The sequence below is a fragment of the Grus americana genome, chromosome Z (assembly GCF_028858705.1).
Source record: "Grus americana isolate bGruAme1 chromosome Z, bGruAme1.mat, whole genome shotgun sequence".
Classification (NCBI taxonomy): Eukaryota; Metazoa; Chordata; class Aves; order Gruiformes; family Gruidae; genus Grus; species Grus americana.
The window spans coordinates 27,769,489-27,793,530 of record NC_072891.1 but is presented as its reverse complement, the minus strand read 5'-3'; the positions used below and the strand labels follow the sequence as shown (position 1 = coordinate 27,793,530).

General features: G+C 40.1%; 1 protein-coding gene across 3 annotated transcripts in view; it reads left to right on the top strand.

Moving 5' to 3' along the window:
* Positions 1 to 5,889: 5,889 nt before the first annotated feature.
* Positions 5,890 to 24,042, top strand: part of SV2C (synaptic vesicle glycoprotein 2C) — a 134,141-nt gene continuing 115,988 nt past the window's right edge. For 2 of the 3 annotated variants that reach the window (XM_054811102.1, XM_054811100.1), the window contains exon 1: positions 5,890 to 6,252. The gene's annotated coding sequence lies outside the window, so the exon portion shown is untranslated. Of the gene's footprint in view, positions 6,253 to 10,194; positions 10,243 to 24,042 lie in introns of all 3 variants that reach the window. The other variant, XM_054811101.1, reaches the window with a different exon arrangement.

Below are 24,042 nucleotides of genomic sequence, written 5' to 3'. Positions count from 1 at the left end.
CTGTAAATGAAAGAGCTTTAAAACTTGCACCAGTCACTCATGCCACAAGAGAAATGTTTTGATTTGGGGGGGACTTGTTTTTTGGTTTTGTTTTTAAAAAAGCAGACATGTTTAAGAAACAAAACTGAAGATATTCAGTATGAGATACTTAATGTAACCTACTAACAAGGCAAGTTACATTCTAGTAGGCTTATATCACTGTGTTCATAGAAGAGATTGTTTTCACAACACATTGAATTATATTTATCAAATTTTAAATTAATCTGCCATTTTATCAATCAATAGCTGAAAATCATGAGATATTCTGCATTTGTTACAGCCCTCTTTCCCTTTTATGACTTTGAATAATTCACCCTTCTCTCGGTTAAGTTCATGTCTTGAGTTCTTTGGTCAGTAACTTTTCTTCCTAGTATCTACCTGCCATGCCGAGTATTGGAGACATTACATACCAGTATAGACTGCGCTCTAGCATGGTGTATATAAGCCTCTCCAAAAGATACATGACTCTTGTGGTTTAACCTGGCAGGCAGCTAAGACAACCTGCCATTTGCTCACTCCCCACCCCTCCTGCCCAGTGGGATGGGGGATAGAATAAAAAAAAAGTAAAACTCAGGGGCTGAGATAAAAACAGCTTAATAGGACAAAAAAGGAAGACAGTAATCATCATCAGCACCGTAAAAGGATATATAAAACAAGTGATGCACAGCACAATTGCTCACCAACGTGCTGACCACTGCCCAGCTAGTTCCCAAGCTGCGGCCCCCCTGGCCAACTCCCCCCAGCTTATATATCTGAGCATGACATCATATGTTATGGAATATCCCTTTGGGCGGTTTGGGTCAGCTGTCCTGGCTGTGTCCCCTCCCAGCTTCTTGTGCACCTCCTGCAGAAGGCTCATGCCTCCTCACTGGCAGGGCCTGGGAACCTGAAAAGTCCTTGACTTAATTGTAAACACTGCTTAGCAACAACTAAGTCATCAGTGTGTTCTCAACATTATTTTCATACTAAATCCAAAACACAGCACTATCCCAACTACTAGGAAGAAAATTAATTATCCCAGCTGCAACCAGGACAATGACAGTATCAAAAAACACTTTAACAAGAGTGATCAAACACAGAAATAATATGATGGTTGAAAGAGAAGAAAATTTCAAATTACATACTTAATAAGATTCAGAACTCAAGTTCAAGGTACTGGTATATGTACATTAATATACACATTCTAAACATTTGTTAAAAAATTGTTTCAGTTAAGCTATCATTGCCGTGAAGAAAAACAGAATTTATCTTGTTGCAAATTTAGGCCTCGATACAGAAAGATTTACAGCACTGAGTAGAACTGTTTTACACAAGGAGTACTCCCCAGGAGCTGAACTGAACATAGTGCTTAGTTAAGATCATGCAGTGGTCCTTGTGGAAATAAGGCCTAAGTCTTTTATTATACTTAGAGACAGCGATGTATGAATTACAAATGAATCACAATACTAATTATGAGAACAGTTCTACACGCAGTGCAACCATATTATTTCTTATGTCTAAAGATACAACATCTTAAATAAACAAGACCAGCAAAGAACAAGAAAGGAAGTAGTGGCTGGAGGAGATGATCAGTGCAGCCAGTCAGCAGAATACCTTAAATTAGGATTTAGGAGACACACATTTAATATTCCTTCTTGTCCAGGAAGCCGCTCATTCCTGCCAATCAGATTTTGAAATTTAGACAGCAGTGACACAGAAGAAAAAATTGCTATGTCAAGGAGATTTGTTTTTTCATATCTGTACCACAACCAAAAAGGATTCCGGTATTAATAGTCGTCCTGTTGGTAGACTACTTAGGCAGCTGATAATGTTGCTCCTGCTTACATTATGTGAAGATTTATTTAGTGATTCTTTACCTTTAATTTTAGAAGAGATAGAGGATCTTTTGATCAATGTCAGCCTTTATCTGTTGTGGTTTTTTGTTTGTTTGTTTTATGAGGCCACAGGAAACATGGTCTGATGTATATTATGTGTGTGAATCAGTACCACATAGGCTGATTTAAAAAGTGATTTTCATTTGACAGCAAAGAAGTATCACATTTTTCACTTTCACTGTAGTATTCTGTGTATTTGTTTAATATTTCCAATTAGATGTGGCTAAACATTATGATACACAATCTTTATGGTTAAATTCAGGTGAGTATCTCATGTATAACTAAAGAAAACATAATTCTTCTTTCAGAATATTTTTTTCTGTCTTTGTCACCTGAAACCATAATGAATTCCATCTGAACATTTAAGTGGCCTTTTTCTGCTGTTACTTATTTGAAATGAAGAGGTATCAAAATGTCTCATTCAGGACTGGGTCCTGTTCTGTCTGGTTAGAGTTCACGCATGTAGTCTGAAATGTTTATAAACTGCATACAATAAAATACTGAAGTGCTTCAGTGTCTGAGGTAGGCTGTTTACCATGGTAGCTCAGAGGATCCCTGTGGGTCCCTGACCCCTTACTGAGGCTTAACCCTAAATGTTTTTGTGCACTTTACATCTATATTCTATTCCTTTCCCATTGCCCCATTTAAGTCAAGGAAAGTACTTGCAGGTTTGAATCGGTGATGAATGTGGAACTTGTACAAAAGGAACTATAGTATAGTGTAAGACCCTGGTTCTATGAAGCATTTAACTTTGGTTTCAGGGGAAATGCTATAAATCTTTGTTCATTGCTATTTTCAGTCATGGTCCTGTAGCCAGATACTACTGTATTTATATTCTGAAAATGAAATAGTGGAGAAACAAAGCTAATGTCTCCCAGACAAACATTTAAGGTGCAAGTTAAAATGACAACCAAAAAAACCCCAAACCAACAACAAACAAAACCCAACCAAACAAAAACAAATGAACAAAAAAGCCCCAACAAACACCACCCCCCCAAAAAAAAAACTCCAAAAACCCAACCAAACAAAAAACCCAATAAAAAACCCCCACAACCCACCCAGACACAATCCTCCAGTATTTTATCAGAGACGTTTACTTGCCATGTACTTTTAAAACCAGTAGGGAATGAATAATTTGGAAGGATCACAGGGTCTGCATTTTTCAATTCCTTTACAAAATAATGACACTAAGGTTTTGTTCGTTTTCCATCCACCTAGAAATAATGTCTTTAGTTTTGTCCTGTTGATAGAGGAATACAGTGTGTATGTGGTCATATTCCAGGATCATTCACTAGCAAAAAAACTTGTGTTATTTGGTCTGTGATAGCTGTAAATGAGTATGTCCAGATGTGTCATGTAGTCTCTACAGATAACTGACAGAGCAGAAGATGTCATGAGCTTAATTGAATGTGTGTAAAGATTAAATTTTATGTCTGATACAAAAGAGGATGCTTGAGGGCAAATTTCAGGAAGGTCTAAGCCATCCAATCCAGGACCAGGGAAAACAGAGGTAGTCTGTGTAAAATTCTCAGACTTGAGAGGAATTATTTCCATCAGCGTTGCCTGTATGCAGGTAATACAACGCAGGATGTGTTTCTTGGTGGTAGGAATGAGACCTGCTTCCTGCCCACCTGCAGCGGGGGACATTTTGGGGGAAAGAATTTTCTCCTGTTGTACAAATACTCCTCATGGATGGAAAACAAAGCAAGGAGACATTACATATTTTTACTTAAATGATGCTTCACATTCCCACAACAACCTTTCTAAGCTGGTGCAGTTGGTCCTATACTTGTGCTGCAGCTTCAGGATCAGCTCAACTCAGCCTAACCGAGGCAAGTGAGTCAGTCACTGGTACGACTGAAAACCCATCAGGCTTCGGAATATTTTCCTTCGGTTTCCAGGCTTATTCTGCAGTCAGATCTACCCACCAACCCATTTTACCCTGAAACCACCCAAACCACAAAGCTGATGCTAAGAAAGTGGCAGGGCATGTGAACAAGTGGAAGTTGTCTGTGCTACTCTGCAGTAGCAACGCAATGTTACTCCAGTTTAACCTGACCATGAAACTGCACACTTTTTACTTCTGTGGATAAAATTCTGGGGTTTATCCTTCAGTCTATGTGCCTGATTTCTATGAAATGCCTAGAAACCTATCATGTGAACGTTCCTCTCTCTAATGTGGTAGGTGAGGTGGAAGGTGGCTGCTGTAGTGGCCCTTTCTCTGCGGAATCTGAAGGTAAGGTTAAAAAGAGTCTTGAGTCTCTCCGTTGTGTTTTTATCACACTGATTTATTTTTCTTAGCACTTTAGTCCTATATATTAGAAACCTAAATGTGGTGGTGCATTTTTCTTTCAGAGTTAGTTGCTATGTTTGCTTAAGAACTCACAAAGAACATGTCTTCTGTCCTAATCAATTTATTTCAGTAAAACACAGTGGGGATACTTTAACATGTATTTTATATACAGAAGTGTTCCTATTAGACAGTCAAGAGTAAATGGATGGAAACAACATTTTACCATCATTCTTGTTTGTGTATCACAAATGGCCTTTTATTTTGTTGCCATAGGAAAATGTTGGAATCTTTATTTTTCTTATATACTGTACGTGGCAGTTTAGTTTATTAACAAGTACGTGCTGTTTTCTGACACCAGGTGCAATTTTCTAAGGCTAGGATTACCAAAAGGGGCAGAAAAGTAATAGGTATTTCTTTTCTGTTTCTCTGCTTGTGTTTCACACTTGACAGCACTCCATGCACAGTTCATTCAGTGTTTCCCCTGGGTAGCCAATCAATAAGCCAGTTTCCTTTGCTGTTCGAGTCTTTCGCACAACAACAGAGGGAAAGAAAAGCATTTCAGAGCACAGGACAACATGCATATAAGCTCACAAATATTGACAGGAAGACCCAAAGGCAGATAAGCTATGAGAAATTACATATCTGGAAGCCACACACTAGGTCTATGCAGAGTACAGGGTGGTGGTATCCACTCCTTACTCTACCTTCATACTACAGGTTTAATTCATGGTTTAATATATTGTGGAGAGGTGAACCCAAGTGCCATGTTTGTTAACAAAACTGGTGGAATATTTGCTGATTTTTAAAAGTAGTTTTAATTTGGATTCCTACCTGTTCACTTTCTCTCATGTCTTCACTTTGGCCGTACCACTGTGTTTGTCACATTACACATTTTGCCAGTGCAATTGCATGTAAATGTATATAATCATAAAGGAGGAACTCTCTTCATGTTCTTTGTTCTACAGTGGCTATTAACACCTATTGCAACAAAATTATGATATCACTTTCAGTCCTTGATGCCACTGCATTAAAAATATCGGTGATAATGGTAATAAATATAATAACTACCTTGTTACCTACTGTTCTTGAACCTGAGTGAAAAAAAAAGAAAAAAAAAAAGACTTCACACGATAATCTAGTATATCCATTTGTCCGAAGACAAAACAACACATTTTTCTGATGTTTTCTTAGAAACCATGCATGATGGGGATTCCACCATCATTCAAAGCAATCCATTCTAATTTCTAATGCTTCACTCTTCTCCTAGTCAGGAATTTTTCCACTCATGAAAGTGAATGTCGCTTATGGGACTTCTACACCAACTTCACTTATTCTCACCCTGGTCTTCAGCTGCAGTTTTTACGTGTGGAGTGCAGGCAGCTTTGCACTGTTGTTGCGAAGCACTCACGGCCCGCGCTCCGGGAGGATATTAAGGAGGAAAGATGCAGTGATCGTTGGGTGGTCACAGGGCCTGTTGCAACCTGTTCTGAACCAAGCCATTTCATGCGCTCTCCCCTGTTGCTGCCTCTCATAAAACGCTGTTTTCTGAAATACAGTGCGTGAGTGGGTGTCACGATTTTAATTTTTCCCTTCTACCGGGGAAAAAATGGGGGGGGTTGGGTTTTTGGTTTTTTTTTTTTTTTTTTTGCAGAGCTTTCTCAGCCTTGCCCGCGGCGGGGGCGGTTCTGTGCCTCCCCCTCGCCGGCTCTGGCCGCTGCCTGCGGCGGGGATCGCCCTCCGCGCACTCCCACGCCTTCAATTATTGATGGTGGCGGCCGCCGCCCGCGCCGTGCCTCCGCGCCTCGCCCGCTCCCCCTCTCTCTCCCCGGCACTGCAGCAGAGGCTTCACCGCAACGCGAAGCCCACACAGCCACTTCGGTCCGCCCCTCCTCTGGTCTGTCACGCTTGGCGGCTCCTCCGGGAGGCTCCTCGCTCCCTCCCGCAGCCTCACGCCGTGAGCAGGAGGCAGGCGGCAGCGGGAGCGGAGGGAACCGGGAACGCCCCGCAGACCGGCCGCGCCGCGGCTCTCCGCCGCCTGCCCCGCCGGTAAGTGATGCTCCGGGCAGTCAGGCGGCCGCTGCTGCTCCCGGGCAACTTTTCCCTTTTTTTTTCTTTCTTTTTTTTTTTTTTTCTTTTTCTTTTTCTTTTTTTGCATGCTTGCGGCGGCGGAGGACTTCAACTTTTCCACGGGACTTAGAGGGGGTTTGCATGCCGGGTAGGGGGGAGAGCTCTCTTCGCGGCAGGTCGAGCGTTACAGGGAGCGCGGGGATCCCTCGCATTTCGGCGGCGAGCGGGAGCAGTCTGCTCGGCTGCTGCTCACTCCAGCTCTATCCAGAGCTCCGTTCGCTCTTTTGCACAGGGAGAGCAGGTTGCACAGATCCGAGGCTGTGTGAGCGTCTAATCTCTGCTTTTGAAGCTGACTGGCATATTAAGGCTGGCAGAACTTTTGCACGCTAGGGGAGCAAAAGCCAGAGGTATTGAGGTTCGCAGATTCCAGATGTTTGAAGAAAACAAGATGTCCTAGTGGTAAGGATAGTGAGGAAAATCAAAGATGCAGGAACAGCGTCGAGATCCCAGCTCCTTAGGGAACCGACACTTTCTAAGATGTGTTTAGAAGGGAATAGGCAGGGTTTCAGACTCTGCGACAGGAAAAAAAAAAAAAAAAAAAAAAAGAGAGAAAAAGGAAAAAAAGAAAAAAAGGGAAAAAAAAGAAAATTAAACATTTTAAGTGGTTTTGAAAACTATGTTGCTTTTCTCACCATAGGTTGCCTGCGAGGATTGTAACTCACATTGACTATGTTGGGAGAATAGTTTAGCATTCATGACCCATAAGGGGCTTTGGGGACTCCCTTCCTTACAGCTTCAGGAAAGGGCTTCCCCGAAACAGCTGTTACTGCTTTCCTGGTGCTTTGGGGATTTAGATCCTGAGACGCCTCCGGCAGTATACGAGGAGGGGAGCATGGAGAAGTCACAGTGGGGAAAATTATAGTCCAAGTCCCGGGTTTAGGAAGAGTCTTGGGATGGTGAGTTTTTTAGAGGCGACCCCCATCTAATTTAAAGAGGATTGCAGGACAGAAGAGCCTGAGGGATGCAAAGAGGCAGAGGAGTTAGTCTGGCAGTCCTGAGTGGAGGCAGGACGCCCCAGGGACCTGAGGGCTGGGTGACACAGGGTAATTGAGCATGGAGGTCACTGATGAGTCTTGGGAGCCTCAACCTGCAAAGCACTGTGGGCACAGTGCGAGTGGGGGGCGAGGGTGGAAGCTGAGTCATGCTGGCTGGGGCGACCATGGCACATCTGTGCAGCAAGAGGGGGCTGAGCAGAGCAGGAAGACATGAGGAAGAAGCATATAAAGATAGGTGGGGAGGAGGGAGAACATGTCATCGAAAGATGCTGAGATCATCCAGAGGCTCCTCTGTGATTGATAATCTCCTGCTCTCCTTCCCGTAAAGGGTTAGGATGCTGATGAGTGTATCTCTGATGGAGGGAGGGGGGTGGATTGCAGAGGTTAGTACAACACAAGGGAAACCTACTCAGACAAACACAATTGGTACTGCTGGTACTTGGGCTGCATTGCACTGCAGTGCAGGGAGCTCACAGCAACTTCTGCCTTAGGAGAGAGAGGCAGATGCTGAATTCATCTGTAGAGGTGGCACAAACTATGCCAAAAATTACTGCTTTGTGAGGGAATTGCAGATAAAACTGGAAGTAGAGCTGTATGGAGATTTTGGAGGGATCTTCCTGGTGAATTTACAATTAACCACAAAGGATTTTAGGGAATAAAAACAACACCCAAACCAAATAAAGTTCTCCAATTACAATAATTGTAAATGGTGTACTTCTGTTAGAAGTTGTTTTCATCTGAGTTCTTTATGGGAAAGAGCCCTGTTTTAACTATGCCATATGCCCTCCTGAATTATTGAAGTTTTACAATGGATCTTCTTTTCATGGATTGAGGACCCTGTGGGAATGAAAATTATCATTGCACTGTTTTGTTCAATATTGATAGTTTTCCCTGTAATTAAGCATTTATTCAGCATTTTCACAGAGAACAAGACACCCTGGTAAACCGGAGACCCCATTCCTTCCCTCTCACCTAGCCGTTTTCTGCAATTTTACTGAATGATAACATGCATTAAATCTTACTGGTTTGGTGCTTATTTTGTTTTATGTTTGGGGTTGGTTTTTTTTTTTTTTTTGGTCTGTTTCCATAATGTAAGAAGAAGCATTGCTTTTCTGTATTCCAAAGAAATGCAGAATTCGCTGAAATATAGTCACAGTAAGTTCCAAGTGGACTTTTATTTAAATTTGGTATAAAGCTTTGCATATATTGACAAAAAGATAGTCTTTCAATTCAAATTGACGCACATTGAGCCTCCAAACATCTTCAAATGATAATTGAAGAAAAAGAAGAAATAATCATTTAATATCTGTATTTCTGAAGCTGTATTCCTACTGCTTATTCAATAAAGATGACCCCAAATATCAGTTGTACAGACTAGACATAGACTTTCTCTAATGGCAACTTGATGTAAAATCACATTCCATTCTGGAAAAATAGATTTGCATTTGGCCAAATGAGATCAAACCAAGTGTTTTCTGATTATATATCTGTAAAATCTAATTCTTTTTTACTATTAGTAAAGCAAAGGTATTTGGATTTTTCTCAGTTCTGAGCAACATGCAAGGAAGATGTTTGCAACAAAGGAAAATCACATGAAGTATTCAGTTATGTTTGCAAAATACGGTGTTACCTCAGGTGATAATGTGAAATCTATAACAAAGTATATATGTGTCTGAGTGTATAAGCTTGTTGCCTGCAGTAACGGCAGATTTAAAATCAATTTTTTAAACGATGTGTTCCGAAGTACAGACATACGTTTATGCACAGTCGTCCCGATTGCCCCGTTAAAATCAGTGTGATTTGTATTGTAGATTTCAGTGGGAACCAGGATGAATCCAGCTACATAATTATCTAGGAGTTTTCTTATGAAAATATTATTAATGGCGATATTTCACAGTTTCAGTCATATAAAAGTTCTTTCAGTGTCACAGGCAGATCACTTGAGCTGTATGTTGCTGTGAATCTTTGCAACCCATATGCATCACAGGGTGCATATCAATGCTTGTTTAAACAAAAGCTCATCAATTAGATTAAATGTGTTTGCAAACCTGTGATAGAGAACCCACAGTTGCTGCCACCGCCTTCATATTATGTAGTGCATAACGTTTTCCTATTAAAACAGAATGGAGTCCTTTCTAAAATGAATCAGAAGTCAGGATTTAGAGTATGTCTTCTTTTAAGTGTTTGTAAGAAATAAAATGGAAAAATTAATTGAAAGTGTGCTCAAACTATTGACACAGGGAAGAAAAAGGTAGTTAATTTTTTCTTTTAAATTAGTTAACTGTTTCGGTTTTAAAATAAATGTGATATATTCTCTAGTAACTATGTTACAAAACGCGGTGGGCATTTTTTTTCCCGTAAAACACTGGTCGATAGCCTCACAGGCTTTTAATTTATCTTTGATTTTGTGTATTGCTATTTGTTTCTTCTAGAGATATTCTAAACCTGCAGAGTACCTATTATCCTGTAAATATATGTATTGCATGTCTGATATGTTAGTCAGGTTTGGTTTGAAATTATTGTTTTTATGTCAGCAAGAGATAAATACATGTACATTAAAAATAATCAAATGCAAATTTCTTTAGTGTGATTATTATTGAAGCTGTTGTCCTCTTCATGAAAAACAGAGTGGGTAAAGCAATACTAAGCACGTCCTTTTCTTCTCTATGGTTCAAACTCTCAGTCACTTTCCCACTCAGAGAGGCTAATAAAAGTTTAAATGTTGCAGACACGACAACAAAATTGCTTAAAGTATAATACAGTGTAATACAGTTTAATGTTATTAAGATATCATATTGTCCTTTCATTTTTAAGACTGAATTCTTACCTCTGTTTGTCTGCATTTCCACTGACTGGCTGCTGACAGTAGAGACTTGCCATGCATCAACAAAACGTTGGAGACTTTCATGATTAGGTGGGCATTCCATCCAGATATTTCTAATTCAATTAAAATTGCACCATACTGAAAATATGAATGATACCTACCACATAATGTAGCTGTTTCAGCACACAAGGCATATAGCTTTATATTGATCTAAGACACACGAAAAATATGGTGTTGCTGCAGCTTCATGTTTTCTTGCCAGCAGCAAGATTTTTTTTGTTGTGGTTTTTTTTGTTTTGTTTTGTTTTTTTGTTTTTGTTTTTTTAAGATAAAGCAGCATCCCTGTAGCTGGCTCTCTTCTTCTCAGCAGGTTATTTTTGTGGTCATGGCTGTGTGGGTCTAGTTACATGTTTTGTTCTAGGATGGTAGTCAGTGTCTCACAAGGACATCTAGATTTTTGACTGAAAATCTGCATTACGATGAATACAGTTCGCAGCAGCATTAAAGCACCCTGCAGGATTTTTTCCCCTTTACTGATCATATGAGTTTTTGTACAGGGAAAAGCTTCATGAAATGCATCATGGAAACTAATTATTTAGAAATACAGGTCACCATGGAACTGAGAGGTGACTTTGCTCACAGCATCTCATAGGGCCTCTGTAGAGCTGGAGGATAAACTTCCCTTTCTGTACGAGTAACACTGCTAATCCCAAGAAACCAGTTCTGTAAACCAGATTCCACCCTTTTCCCCGTCCATGCCCCCACCCTGGCTATGGCAGGTTTTGCTTTTGTCTGGGAATCCCAGCCATTGCCGCAGCCTTACAAATGAAGCGGTCCTCTGAACTGCTCCTAAGGCTGAGAAATGAGTGATTCCTTGGCGCTGCGCTTCCAGCTGGAAGCCACTGCTCTCTAGCATGTAGCTTTTTGTTGTTTCTCTTTTATCTGTGTGGATTCTTGAAATCCTGCCTCTTGGACAGCTGAAGGCATGTCTCACATCCTTGCTGTCTATAAAAATGGGACAAAAATACATATTTATTTTCATTAAAAAGGAATGAACTTCACAAAATATATCCAAGCACCAAACAATAAAGATAAGATCAACAGTGTATTTTTCCATTTCCTGATCGTGTTGAGAGCTCTCTGCTGCACACTTGTGCAGCACACAAATATGAAGGCAACAGATACCGTTTGGCATTTTCCTTTTTAACTCTCAAGGCAACAAAGTAAATTGTTTGGTACAGACTATAGAAGATCCTATAGTGATGGCTTGTTAGTGCTTTTTGAGGGGATTTATGGATCTGTGAATGATTGGAGTGCTTCTTCATAAGTCATACGAGGCTGATCCTGAAGGGAAAGATAAGATCAAGTGTTACCATGGTCTCTTATGAGTCTAGAAAATGCAGATTCTCAATTTTACAGACCAAAGTCCTCCTCAGTTTTTACTGAGCTGCATTTGAGCTGGTTTTAATTAACAAGTTGAAAGAAGATAATTCTAAATGCAGTAGGTGAACATACCAGATGTTAACATTTCACGTGTTACTGACTCCTACTTTTTATATTGTCATGTAGCTGCGCAGTTGACGGTGGCTTTTGCTTTTTGAACAGTCATCGTCTTGGTGTCTAGACATCACCTCTTGTGAGCAGGACTCACTGCCTCTCTTCATGTGTAGCTGGTGCACAGACTGCCGCTGACACTGGATTCACTTATCCTTTTAATATTCTTTTTCAGCATGCAAGCAGCACCTTATTTTCAAATAACTCAACTGTTTTTTCCTCTCAGCCCTGTTAAACAAATCAAGTTATGGCAATAGGGAGAGTATCAGAGAAAAATGCACTTAATGATGGAAGACATATAACTAACAAACTCATTACTGTGCCTGGAAATCTTGTGAGGGTGATTTGTTCAGGGAAAAAAAAAAAAAAGAAAAAAAAGAAAAAGAAAAAAAGTAAAAAGAAAAAAGGAGTATTAAGGCTTGTGGGAGTCTCTGCTATGCAGATGGAGTCTGTGTTTCAGTATGCCATCTCATCACTGGCTGCAGTACACTGTAGACGTAATGAAGACATTTAAAACAGCTAGTTTCTGTTGCAGTATAAATACCAGTGTGACGCTCTGAATGAACCGCAGACATGGTTGAGGTTATCCTACAGTGTGGACCATGATGCAGATAGATTGCCTTCCATTCAAAGCTAACTAGTTTAAAACTTGCAAGAAGCTTTCCGCGCAATACTGCTGCAATGCAAAAGAATAGTGGAATAATGTACATTTGAAGGGACTCCTTGAAGTCATTGCATCCAGTCCATTTCTAAAAGCAGGGCCAACTTTTATAGACAGATCAGGTTGCTCAGGACCTTGCTCAGTCGAAGTCTGAGTATCTCCAGGGATGGGGACCCCAAAGGTTCTCTGTGCAACAATTACCATGCTTCACCAGCCTCAAAATGAAGTTTCTTCCTTATAACTAGGTGTTGATAAAGAGGGACAAAATTAGACATACTAATCTAGATGTAGCTTCACAAGCAGAGGGGAATAATTACTGCAAGTAAAACTCTTGTTAATGTATTCCAGGATGTGGTTATCCTTCATTACCACAGAGTACACTGTGGTATATAGCAGCGTAAGTTAAAAAGTGGTCCCTTTGCCATAGTACTGGCATTGCTACAGATGCCCTGATTTTTCTTGTAGAAAACATTTGCCATTTTCTCTTAGATGTTACTGTGCATGATTTTTCAAGTGTGATAATCCATGAAAAATATTTTGAGACATGACTGGCTATAAACAGCATGAAGATAAGCGTCCCACTGAGCTATCAAGTATTATGTGGGGGCTCAAGTGTCAGTTAGCAAAGATGTACTCCGCAGGTAGCTTCACCTCAGTTGTGAGAGGAGGGACACTGCGGATTATTACAGATCTACATACAGACATATTGACTGGTTCAGGTCCCAGCATACCCCAGTGTAATTCAAATGAGGTGAATGGAATTGCATTCAATGGGAATTCGGCTCAGAATCTGTCACTCTAGGGATTTTGTTAGAGAAAAAAGGCTGTATAAAGCATTGATCTGTTTTCTCTGGTAAATATTTACTCTTTGATTTTAAATAGTCTTAACTATGTTGATAAATACATAAGCATTTGACCAGAAAATGTGTATCCTTCTAAGTTTCCACATATCCAGAGATATCTAAATCTTGTGTTTAAATAGAACACACATGGTTAGCCTTGGCAGATATTGTCATGTTAATTATCATGGACAAATTCAGATGGATGTGTTTGTCAGTACCATAAATTAAAAAATCACACATTGTCTTTGTGGGTGTATACCTACCTTGCACAAACTTATAAAGATCGTAAAGGCATACCTTCAGCTTTCACGAGAAAAAGCTATATTTTCTGTATGTACCTTTTAATCCTTTTGTAGCTGTTTACTACACTTAAAAGGACTAAAGTTGAAATGGCCAAAGGAAAATTTACTTTTAAAAGAATTAAAAGCCTTTTCCCATACGTTTTATGCATTGCACACTATTTCATATATAGCTGCTCTTACAGATTTCCCCTACATATCTTGTAACTTAAAAGAATTGTGCACTCACATGGTTCTGAAGTAGAAACAGGAGAGAGGAGAGCATGGAAAGCCAAAGCTACATACACTGTGGTAGTAATGTCAAAAAAACTGGTAGGAAAACCAGTGGTATATTTGCAATCACTTCCAAATACTTTTTAAAACAGAGTGTTGTTCTAGTTGATGGCATCCCTTTAGTTTCATTTATCATCATGGTCTCATTGAACCTCATGAGAATTTATGAAGTGTTGCTCCTATCAGTTGCATAATTTGACTATTTACATGTTAAATTCAGAATAAAGGTTTTCCTTATAGCATAATCTCTATATGGTTCTTCTCTAAGAAGAACAAATTTTCACTGGAGAAATTTCTTGGTAATTTCTGTATTACAGTAACAAATTGGTATGGTGACTCCCTGCTTCATAGCCCAAAGGAAGAAAATCTATTTTCCAGTATTTGGGAAACTATTGCAAACCAACTTGTTCCAATCTGTTGGTGATGTGACCGCTCTTTAAAGTAAATGTTGCTTGTAGAAATCACTGAAGAGTCATTTTTTTGTGAATATTTGCTAAAATATGAGTAACTCAAGGGTATGACCTGAAATGTGCGTAACATCCAACTTGGTGTTTTAAGGGATGTCTGTTACTCTGGTAGGGATAGGAAGAAATTGTTTTCTAAATGTTCTAGGTTTCTCTAATGCTTGGTCCATGTACAGTCTTTCAGAATAGAACAACTACAATCTCCACCTGGGAAGAAAGACACTGACAGACTGACAGTCTAGCAGGTGGTTGGGGCACATAATGTGTAAGGAGGGGCTGTGGGTTTGCTCAGCTGGGAACAGAAGGCCAAAGGAAGATGAGGGGATCTAATTACTGTCTTCCATCATCTAATGAGTTATTAGAAAGAAGATGGAGTCAGAGCAGGGGATGGAAATTTGAACAAGATAGAAGGAAGAAATTCTTCACTGTGTGGGTGATGAAGTACTAGCGTAGGTGCACAGGAATGCTGTGGCATCTCTGCCCTCGGAGATGCTCAAAACTTGCCTGGACATAGCCCTGGGCAACCTGACCTAATTTTGAGGCTAGCCTGGCTTTCAGCAGGAGGCTGGAGTAAAAGACCTCCAGAAGTCCCTTCACACCTTCATTATTCTATAATTCTACTGATAGGAGGGACTACTGGTATAAAGACTATGTACTACTGAAACTTAATAAACCATGGAATTCAGTCTCCCTCTCCTGTGAGCTCTTCCATTCACATCAGAATAGTATCTGGTCAAGATCAGGGCCTCTTTTTACAATTCCTTACAAATTCAGAAGATGTACACCCAGGAGTGAAGAATTTATGATCTGAGAGGGAATTTGATTACTAACAGCAAGATACTCCATCCTGTTAAATTGTATTCTGTAAAATCTCTTATTTGGCTAGAAATTCCTGTACTGGAACAGACTAAGAGGCAAAATCAAGATACTTACCTTGATCAAAAAATTTGTTTAGCTGATAAATGAGGTTATTTGTTCTATTGTTACAGGCCAAAATTGTAGAATTGTTGAATAATTTCATTCTCTATTTATTTATGAAGATGCAGTATCTCATAGTGTCAGCTCATATCTGGCCATAATATGACATTCCAGACGCATTTCTCTTCCTAGGGAACTGTACTTTGGAGTATGTACAGAGGATTTGAGTAGTTACTGCACTTTAGAGTTAAATACAGTTATTCTAAGGCTGAAATAATAAAATATGTTGAATAAATCTCCTCACATGGGAAAAACATGGAGACTTGTAGGGCTTTTTTTACCAGTCTAAGCTGCGCTGTGCTAGTGCTTGCTCATGAGATAGAAAGTTTACCTGTAGTATCCAAGCTCACATCTGACAGGCATAGTTAATTCTTTCCTTTTCTTGGAAAGCGTAAGGGCTTTCGCATGCTGGGCTGCTGACTTTTTCCTGACTTGTAGGGGCACAAGAGCTTTGGCATATTTTACCTGAGATTTTCTCATACGCTTTATCTTAAGAACAATGCAGTCAGATGCACTATTTCATTTTCACCAACATTCACTTTTACTAGCTCTATGGCCAATGCTGTACAGAAGCAGACTGCGAGAATTCAAAATACAGAAATGTCATTCTGAAAAAACATCTAGTCGAGGTTGTTGTTGTTGTGTTGTGTGTTGTCCATGTGTCGTCCGTCCCGTGTCCCTGTGTCCGTCCCCCCCTGCACCCCCCCTTGCCTTATTCTGAGGCTGGATGATTTACAGAAGTGCTTTCCTATAGTTTATGCACTTAGCTTCTATCCCAGAGGAGGATTGAGGAATATATTGTTGTTCTTACAAATATTTATTTTTATATGTGTATATTTATATAAATATATCAAATATCTGATTTATTGCAATAGGATTGTTTATATGAATTCTTTTACTCAAGGGCATAAGTTCTTGCAAATAAGACCACTTGGCTAATAAAGTGGAAATCCTGTGGCAAATAACTGTTGACAGCGTAAGTCCCTGCCAGGAGACAGGCTGGAAATGGAACTGAATTACCAATTAAAAATTTTTCAGTCAAATGTTGGTGATTCTTTATTAAATATTTAATGTGCTTTTGGGTTCATTTTATTTCTGGTTATTGGGTAAAAATGTACTTTTTCCTAGTTGGGAAAATTGTTTTATATTGTACCTCTTATACATTAAATAAATGGAAGCCGTTACGTATGGCTGTACCTCAGTATCTAGGAACAGGAGTGAGCTACAGGTTCCAAAACACTGCCTTCCTCTACTCCTGTGACTGGGAAAAATAATTTCTGTGAGTAGAAGTATCTTTTCTTTGGCTGAACTCTATGTCAGCAGTTGTCTTTAAATTATTACATTAGTTAAAATATTAAATTAAATTTTATTTGACATTCTAAAATAGTGGAAGTAATAATTCTGTGATGTCTTTGGTCTTTAATATTCTAGTAATATATGTTATTAATTAGGAAGCTATTTTAATTCAATAAAACTTTCTGAGAAAAAGTATGGCAAACTGGAATAGTGTTGATATAAAGGGAACTGTTGCTGTACTTCGTAAGGGCTCTGTAAACATGTAGATGTTTATTAAAAGATCCAAGTAAGTGTTAAAAATACAGTTGAGAAAACCTGTTACCTGCTGGTTTAACAGTGCTATAAGAGCATAGAATGCAAGGGTTATATACTGTGCGTGTGAACTGTATCACTGAAAGCTGTGGAGGCCTCGGTCAAGAGAGGAAGAGCACATGCAGTGCTCTGATTCAAATTCCTGTGAAATTTTGGGTTAAAATATAAGTGCCTTTCCTTAGTGGGAACGTCCCTTGCTTTAGAGGTGCAAGCACTGAACACTGCATCAGCTATACAATCTGCAAAACTATATTCAATGAAAGCGGATACACATACATTCAAGGAACTAAGCACTTAATCAATATGATGTATATCCTGAGGCCAACACAACGTGATGTTTTTAAAAAGCTAATTGTAAGCTATAATCGAGAACTAATTGGCTCATGAAGCAAGAATTTCTTTCCTAAAATTGCTTTGCTTATTAAATTTAAACATTTATGACATCTGATTTTTTTTCTCTCTCTCTTCCCCCCCCCACCCCCCCTTAGAGAAATAAAATTACTTTTAGAGCTTGGCTGCTTGATTTGTTGTTTATTTTGCTTACTTTGGACCTATGCCTCTACACACACATGATTTGTTTCTTATACTCTCTTCAGACTCCCCCAGCCACAGAGCAGGCAAGAGAGCTGCTTGGAGCATAACACCAATTTCCTTCATTACTCAGCTGGCACTGGTGGCATACAGATCATTTTCTGTCCTTGAACCAAAAATATTATCTGATATGAGTCATCCAGAGCCCTCCTTGTGGGTGGGTAAGGGGAGCCTTAATGTTTCTTTTGAATCATAAAAGTGATAATAATAGGCCAAGTCTGAAGAGAAAAAAATAGAAATGCTTATAAATGCCCATTAGTGATGTGGAACATCTAAGTAGTTTGCTGCCCGAGCACGAGGGTAAATGAGAATCCACTGGAGGAGCCCGTCAAGTGTGAATAGTAGTCCTTCAGCATCTTTGTGAGTGTGTGTAATTGAGGTGCCGATAAAGGGATGGTACACCTTATCTGTGGCATTCAGGGGACATTATTGATGTGGCATTGCTTCCCTGATTCACTAATGGCAGCAATATCTTTAGTTATACAAAAAGCACATGTGAACATGGTACCACTATGCAGGCTTTTGTATCTGCTGAAGAGCTATGATTGGTGTTGTTCAAGGGCAATATCAGTAAAGAGCCAGAGTGTAAAATAGGGATAATGATTAATCAGGCTGAACACAGAAATTCAAGGGCAATTACTTCAGAACACAGCCGGGTCAGGATGGTACCTTATTGATCTTTGCAGCGTCAGAGGGCAAGAACATTGTTGCTATAAGTCTAGCAAAGATAAAACTAAGTTGGTGAAAAACTTAAGTAATTCTTGGGGAATGTATGGGTTTTAGGGATTGAGCCAGTCTGAGGTTAGACTTCAGGAAATTACTAGCTCCTTTCTATTTTGTAACATGTATTCTTAACGTGTTCTTTACTTTCCTGACGGTCACATTAAGTGCTCTAAATATCACCAAGATTCCATCTTTTAAAACATGGAGGTAACATGAAAAATTAAATAAGGCTGCTGTGTAGCCTCTTTTCTAATTGTTTGAATTATCAAATTATATTGAACCATGGGGGTTAGAAGAAAACCATTAATATGACTATGTAGTTCCTTCATGCTACAGTCCACATTACTATAATAAACAAGTACTTCTTTTAGCAGGAAGACATACAATAAGAAGCAGGGATTTTTTCATTAAGCAACTACTACTCATTTTTCAATCTGTAAAGAATAATTTTTACTTTTCCCCCATGTTTTCACTCCAATTTCTTTCAATGAAAACCCTTTTAAGGTGAATTAAGAGAGGAGAGGAATTCATACATTCAGTCTCAGCAACCGGCAGCGGTAATATGTTGTCCTCCCTTCAGAACTGTGAAGGTAACAGTTTTTCTCAGTGTCTCCAAATCTAAGACCCAACCAACTTACATTTTTGACAACACCCCCTCCAGAAAAAGTCCAGTTGCTCCTAGTCCCATATTTATATATGATAGAATAGATCCTGTTTTGATAATATTTCTAATATGCTATTTGAGTGGCAGCACAGGAAATCAAACCCATGGTGCCCAAGCACAGCAGTGTTGCAAAGATCCTGTTCTTTCAGCCTTCTGTCCTTTCAAGTCTTTCTTTCAGTGATGGTTTTTTCCTTGCATATTCACTCATGATGTAAAAAATAATGTATTCCTATAAATTCATAATGCCAGTCAATGTTAAAAGTTGTGCAGAATTTTGGGCGGTTTCTTATGTGTTTTTAGTATGCACTCCTAGTAAACTGCTGAACATAATCACTCCATAAAAGGTGGTACATTTTCATTCCAAATCCCACTGGCTTCAGTGTGAGCATTTTAATTCATTCTAATCCAGTCCCAAACGTTCATCCTTAATGTTCCTTGCACACAGCCTCTTCAGACTTGAAGAGTATGTTGCTGCTTCATGTGGCAGAACGGGAAAATGAGATCACAGACAGATAGCAGAGGCCTGATACTAAAACTGGTAGTTCAGCAGCTGAATTGCAGTGTGCGTTCTCCACGTTTTGCCAGAAAGTAGAACTAAGCCAATGTCTGTTTGTAGACTAGACTTGCTACATATGCCAGAAGTGAGTTTTCTACTAGTCATTCTGACAACAGCTATAATCAGTGATTGTTAATGAAAAATATTGCCACATTTTCCAATGTGTGTCTTTGGCTGTTACCGCTGCTCTTCCAGATCTTAATTTTGGTCACAACAGGCTTCATAGTTTTGGGCATACTGTTCTGTATGCATAAAGCAGTTTTCAACCTCTTGCAGTTTAGAGATGCCTTCAGATTTTCCATTGGAGGTAAGGAGCCATGCGTAGAGAATTTCAGCCTGATGGTAGTAGTCTCAGCGTCTGTTTTTAGTTAGCTTTCACAGCCCTAAGGGTAGTCTGCAAGTCAGACACATACTCTCAGTCTCTGTGAGGAGGCTGAGTGCCCCAATAGACCTTGTTTGCCCTGATGAGCCTCATATGGACACAAGCACCTTCTGCCTGCTGGTCCAGGAGGCCTATTTAAGCTCAGGCTTCAGCCTAGTGAGAACTGCCAGGGAGTAGCCACCATGAGACTGCTCTAGGAGGGGAGAGAAGGCAGGAGTTGAGGGGGACCAGAGTGAAGGCAGCGTAGCACCTTCACTGATGGAGCACAGTCCCCAGGCAGGGTGTACAGAGATGGCAAGAGCAACAGCTTTCCATCAACAGTCTGGTGCTCGTCAGACAAGATGAGGCAGTGTTATGTCCAAGATCAGTCAGGGATATCCAGTCTGATATTTAGGAGCAGCAGGGGATAGGAGATACGTACACTCTATGGTGTACCTTAGGCAGAGTTGGTGTTCCCAGGTTTGAGTTTAAAGGGAGCTTGAGTCCATGGTAGAGGGACCATGGTGTCCCAGGTGAGGCTGGTCAGGGTGATTAAGGCCTGTTGAGGCACTTGGGGCCCTGACAATCAATTAAAACTCTCCAAGAGAAGAAAGAAAAACAATTTCAAAACAGGGAACTGCAGGAAGATGGTCAACTTTGGTGTTGGGTGTTAAGCGTTTTAAGAACCAGACTAAGAATTAGGCTAAGATTAAGTGGGAAGACTGAGGATCTCAGGGAAGTGGAGAATTGTCCATCTCCATAAAGCACACACTGAAAAAAAACCCTGTCATGTCATTCAGCTTTAAAATAAAATAGAAATGGTTTTGTAAGGCTGAAATAATTTCTGAGATGTTTCAGTTCACCACACCTTGTTGCAGTGGAGTCAAACACAGGGAACAGAAGATTTCTTCAGTTTGGCAAGTAGGTTGTCTTCAAAATAAGCTGCAAGAAGCTTATTGAAATAATAAAAAAAAATATTCACCAGCTCTTCTATTTTCATTTTACTACCTATTCTGTGCTTCCAATGACAGAGTGCTGTTTGTTCAGTTGTGCTATCCACCTCTATATATTCTACCCAAGGGAACAAAGCCACACTGAGGTAGTGCTCAGATTGCATAATGCACTCTGAGGTATGGATAAATCCCATTTTGTCAGAGCTGAAAAGCTAGGGACTGCTGCATTTTCAGTAGTGACTCTCTTCATTGGTCCATTATTTTAGTCTCTTTCTGTTCTTCCTTCTCTCCTCTGTTATCAAATCCACAAAATAAAGGCTCATGAAGTTTAGTGAACCAGATAGGGATGTAAAATATAAGCTGCTAAAATATTAAATTTGTGATTTAATGGAAGCCACACACCTGCAGCCACTTGGATTTATTTACTTTAAGGCTGAAGTTTTCTTAAACTTGCTGAAAAACTGCATGTGCTAAGGCACATGTGCACTGTGCAATGTGCAATAAGAGTGCGATTCAGGTTAACAAACGTAATTAAACGTGTTGTCAGCAAATGACACAGTTTGAATATGGCTAAACCCTGAGTTTATGGGAATCTTTAAGAAGCCTTTGTTTTCCAGGGTGGAATAAAATTATGTAAACAATTTGTACAATTATAAGTCAGTGCAGCCGTAAAAAAATGTAATTGGATTTTTAGCAGCAGCATTTATATTTGGGGAGGTTAGAGCACTCAAGATTTCCTTTCTTACCCAGTTAAGGCCTGAAAGACAATGAGTCAGCCTTAATTGTGAAAAAAGTAATTTCCACCTGAAACTGTTAAATTTTCCCCCAGGGAGAGGTAAGACTTTATGAGTGTGCAGAATCACTTTTTTTCATGCAGCAGAACTAGTGCTCTATTTGGATATCATGTTCCATAATCTTTAATAGCCAAGGTATATCTGAAGCAGAGGGATAAGTTACTGTGATCACAGGCTTCCAGTAAAAACACAGTATGTGGCACGTTGCAGAAAACAGTCCTAGGAACACCCTAAAGGAACAGGATGAAATAGAAGAGATTGGTGTACATCATCTGGAATATACACAGTACAGTTTTTTCAGCCAAATAATTTGGGAAGTATCCTATTCTTTAAGAATAACAGAGAAAAGCTAAGGTGGATGTAAAACCCAATCACTTGGTTTGCAAGAGGGAACCCAGCAGGCTTGGTTGTACTTGTACATGAATGTTGGAAAAGAATTTAGGTTTGCAGGTTACTTTTAAAATACAGTAATCTGTTCATTAACCGCGTTCCTCTTGTATATGAGATGCCGAGATATTGTAAGACAGATCATCAACTTTTAATTATTTCAGAATGAAAAATAAAGTAAAACTATGTAAAGCCTTTAAATTTAATTCCTACTTAAATATGCAGGAATTTTTTTTTGCTATTTATAAATCTATTTTGAAAGCACCGAAAATACATTTTGCCAAGGTACCCATTATCTGCATATTATCAGACTGTTTTTATCACAGCTCTATACGAATGTTCTTCCTGTCATTCTTGATTATAGCTGAGTTCCCATATTGATTAATTTCCATGTCACAGACTCTGAAAGTCATTGTTACTTCTTATGTGCAAGTACACTTCTTATCAACTGTTATTGCCTTATTCTGCATAATGATCTGTACCTGATGTGTACAGCTTTTACTTCTGTAGTTAGGCAGCTTTATATTTTGAGTTTGGAGGTTTTTGAGTTCTTTTCTCAAAAGGTAGCAAGTTGTGTTGGGTTTGTGTGGCAAGGTTTTGGTAGCAGGGGGGCTACAGGGGTGGCTTCTGTGAGAAGCTGCTAGAAGCTCCCCCTGTATCTGATAGAGCCAATGCCAGCCGGCTCCAAGACGGACCCGCCGCTGGCCAAGGCCAAGCCAATCAGCGCCTCTGTGATAACATATTTAAGAAGAAGAAAAACACTTAATGAGAGAGAGCTTTTGCAGCCGGAGAGAGGAGTGAGAAGATGTAAGAAACTTTGCAGACGCCAAGGTCAGTGCAGAAGGAGGGGCAGGAGGTGCTCCAGGCACCAGAGCAGAGATCCCCCTGCAGCCCGTGGTGAAGACCATGGTGAAGCAGGCTGTCCCCCTGCAGCCCATGGAGGAAGGATGAGGGGGTGTAGAGATTCCACCTGCAGCCCGTGGAGGACCCCACGCTGGAGCAGGTGGAGGCACCTGAAGGAGGCTGTGGCCTGCAGGAAGCCCACGCTGGAGCAAGTTCCTGGTAGGACCTGTGGCCCCATGGAGAGAGGAACCCAGGCTGGAGCAGGTTTGCTGGCAGGACTTGTGACCCCGTGGGGGACCCACGCTGGAGCAGTTTGCTCCTGAAGGTCTGCACCCCACGGAAGAGACCATGCTGGAGCAGTTCATGAAGATCTCTAGCCCGCGGGAAGGACTCACGTTGGAGAAGTTGGTGGAGGACTGTCTCCTGTGAGAGGGACTCCATGTTGGAGCAGGGGAACGATGAGAGGAGTCCTCCCCCTGAGGAGGAAGAAGTGGCAGAAACACCGTGAGATGAACTGACCGTAACCCCCATTCCCCGTCCCCCTGTGCCGCTGAGGGGGGAGGAGGTTGAAGCCGGGAGTGAAGTTGACCCTGGGAAGATGGGAGGGGTGGGGGGAGGTGTTTTAAGAGTTGATTTTATTTCTCATTCCTCTACTCTGTTTTACTTGGTAATAAATTAGATTAATTTCCTCTCTCAGTTGAGTCTGTTTTGCTCGTGACGACAATTAGTGAGTGATCTCTCCCTGTCCTTATGTCGACCCACAAGCTTTTTGTTTATACTTCTTTCTCCCCTGTCTAGTGAATGAGGGCAGTGATAGAGCGGCTCTGGTGGGCGCCTGGCCCACAGCCAGGGTGAACCCACCACACAAATGTATGGAAAAACACTAGGAACAAATGATCTATAATTCAAAGAGCAATGTGTTGAAATTACCAAATATTAATTTTAAGACCTATTATGATACCTGCCCATGTCAAGTTGGGCAAGTGACCTAACTTATCTGTGCTTCATTGGCCACTATTTCAAAGCAGGAAAGAGAAAATTATTAAATAGTCTGCCTGTGTAGTTAATCTAAGGTACTTGTTTAAAAGCAAATTCTTGTGCTTTTTAACATCTACAGTCTAAAGCATTTATTGTATATTTCCTATATAGTCTAATTCATTTGCAACAAGATATGTAAAGACTATATGCCATGTAGTTTTTCTTTTCAAAACAGAGGAAAAAACCCAAACACATTCACCACAGTGGCATTTTTTTTGGCTTCAAAATCACTAACTGATCAGACCTTTTGAACTAGAGCAAAATCCTAAAAAAGTTGGCATTTCTATGGTGTGTGACAGGG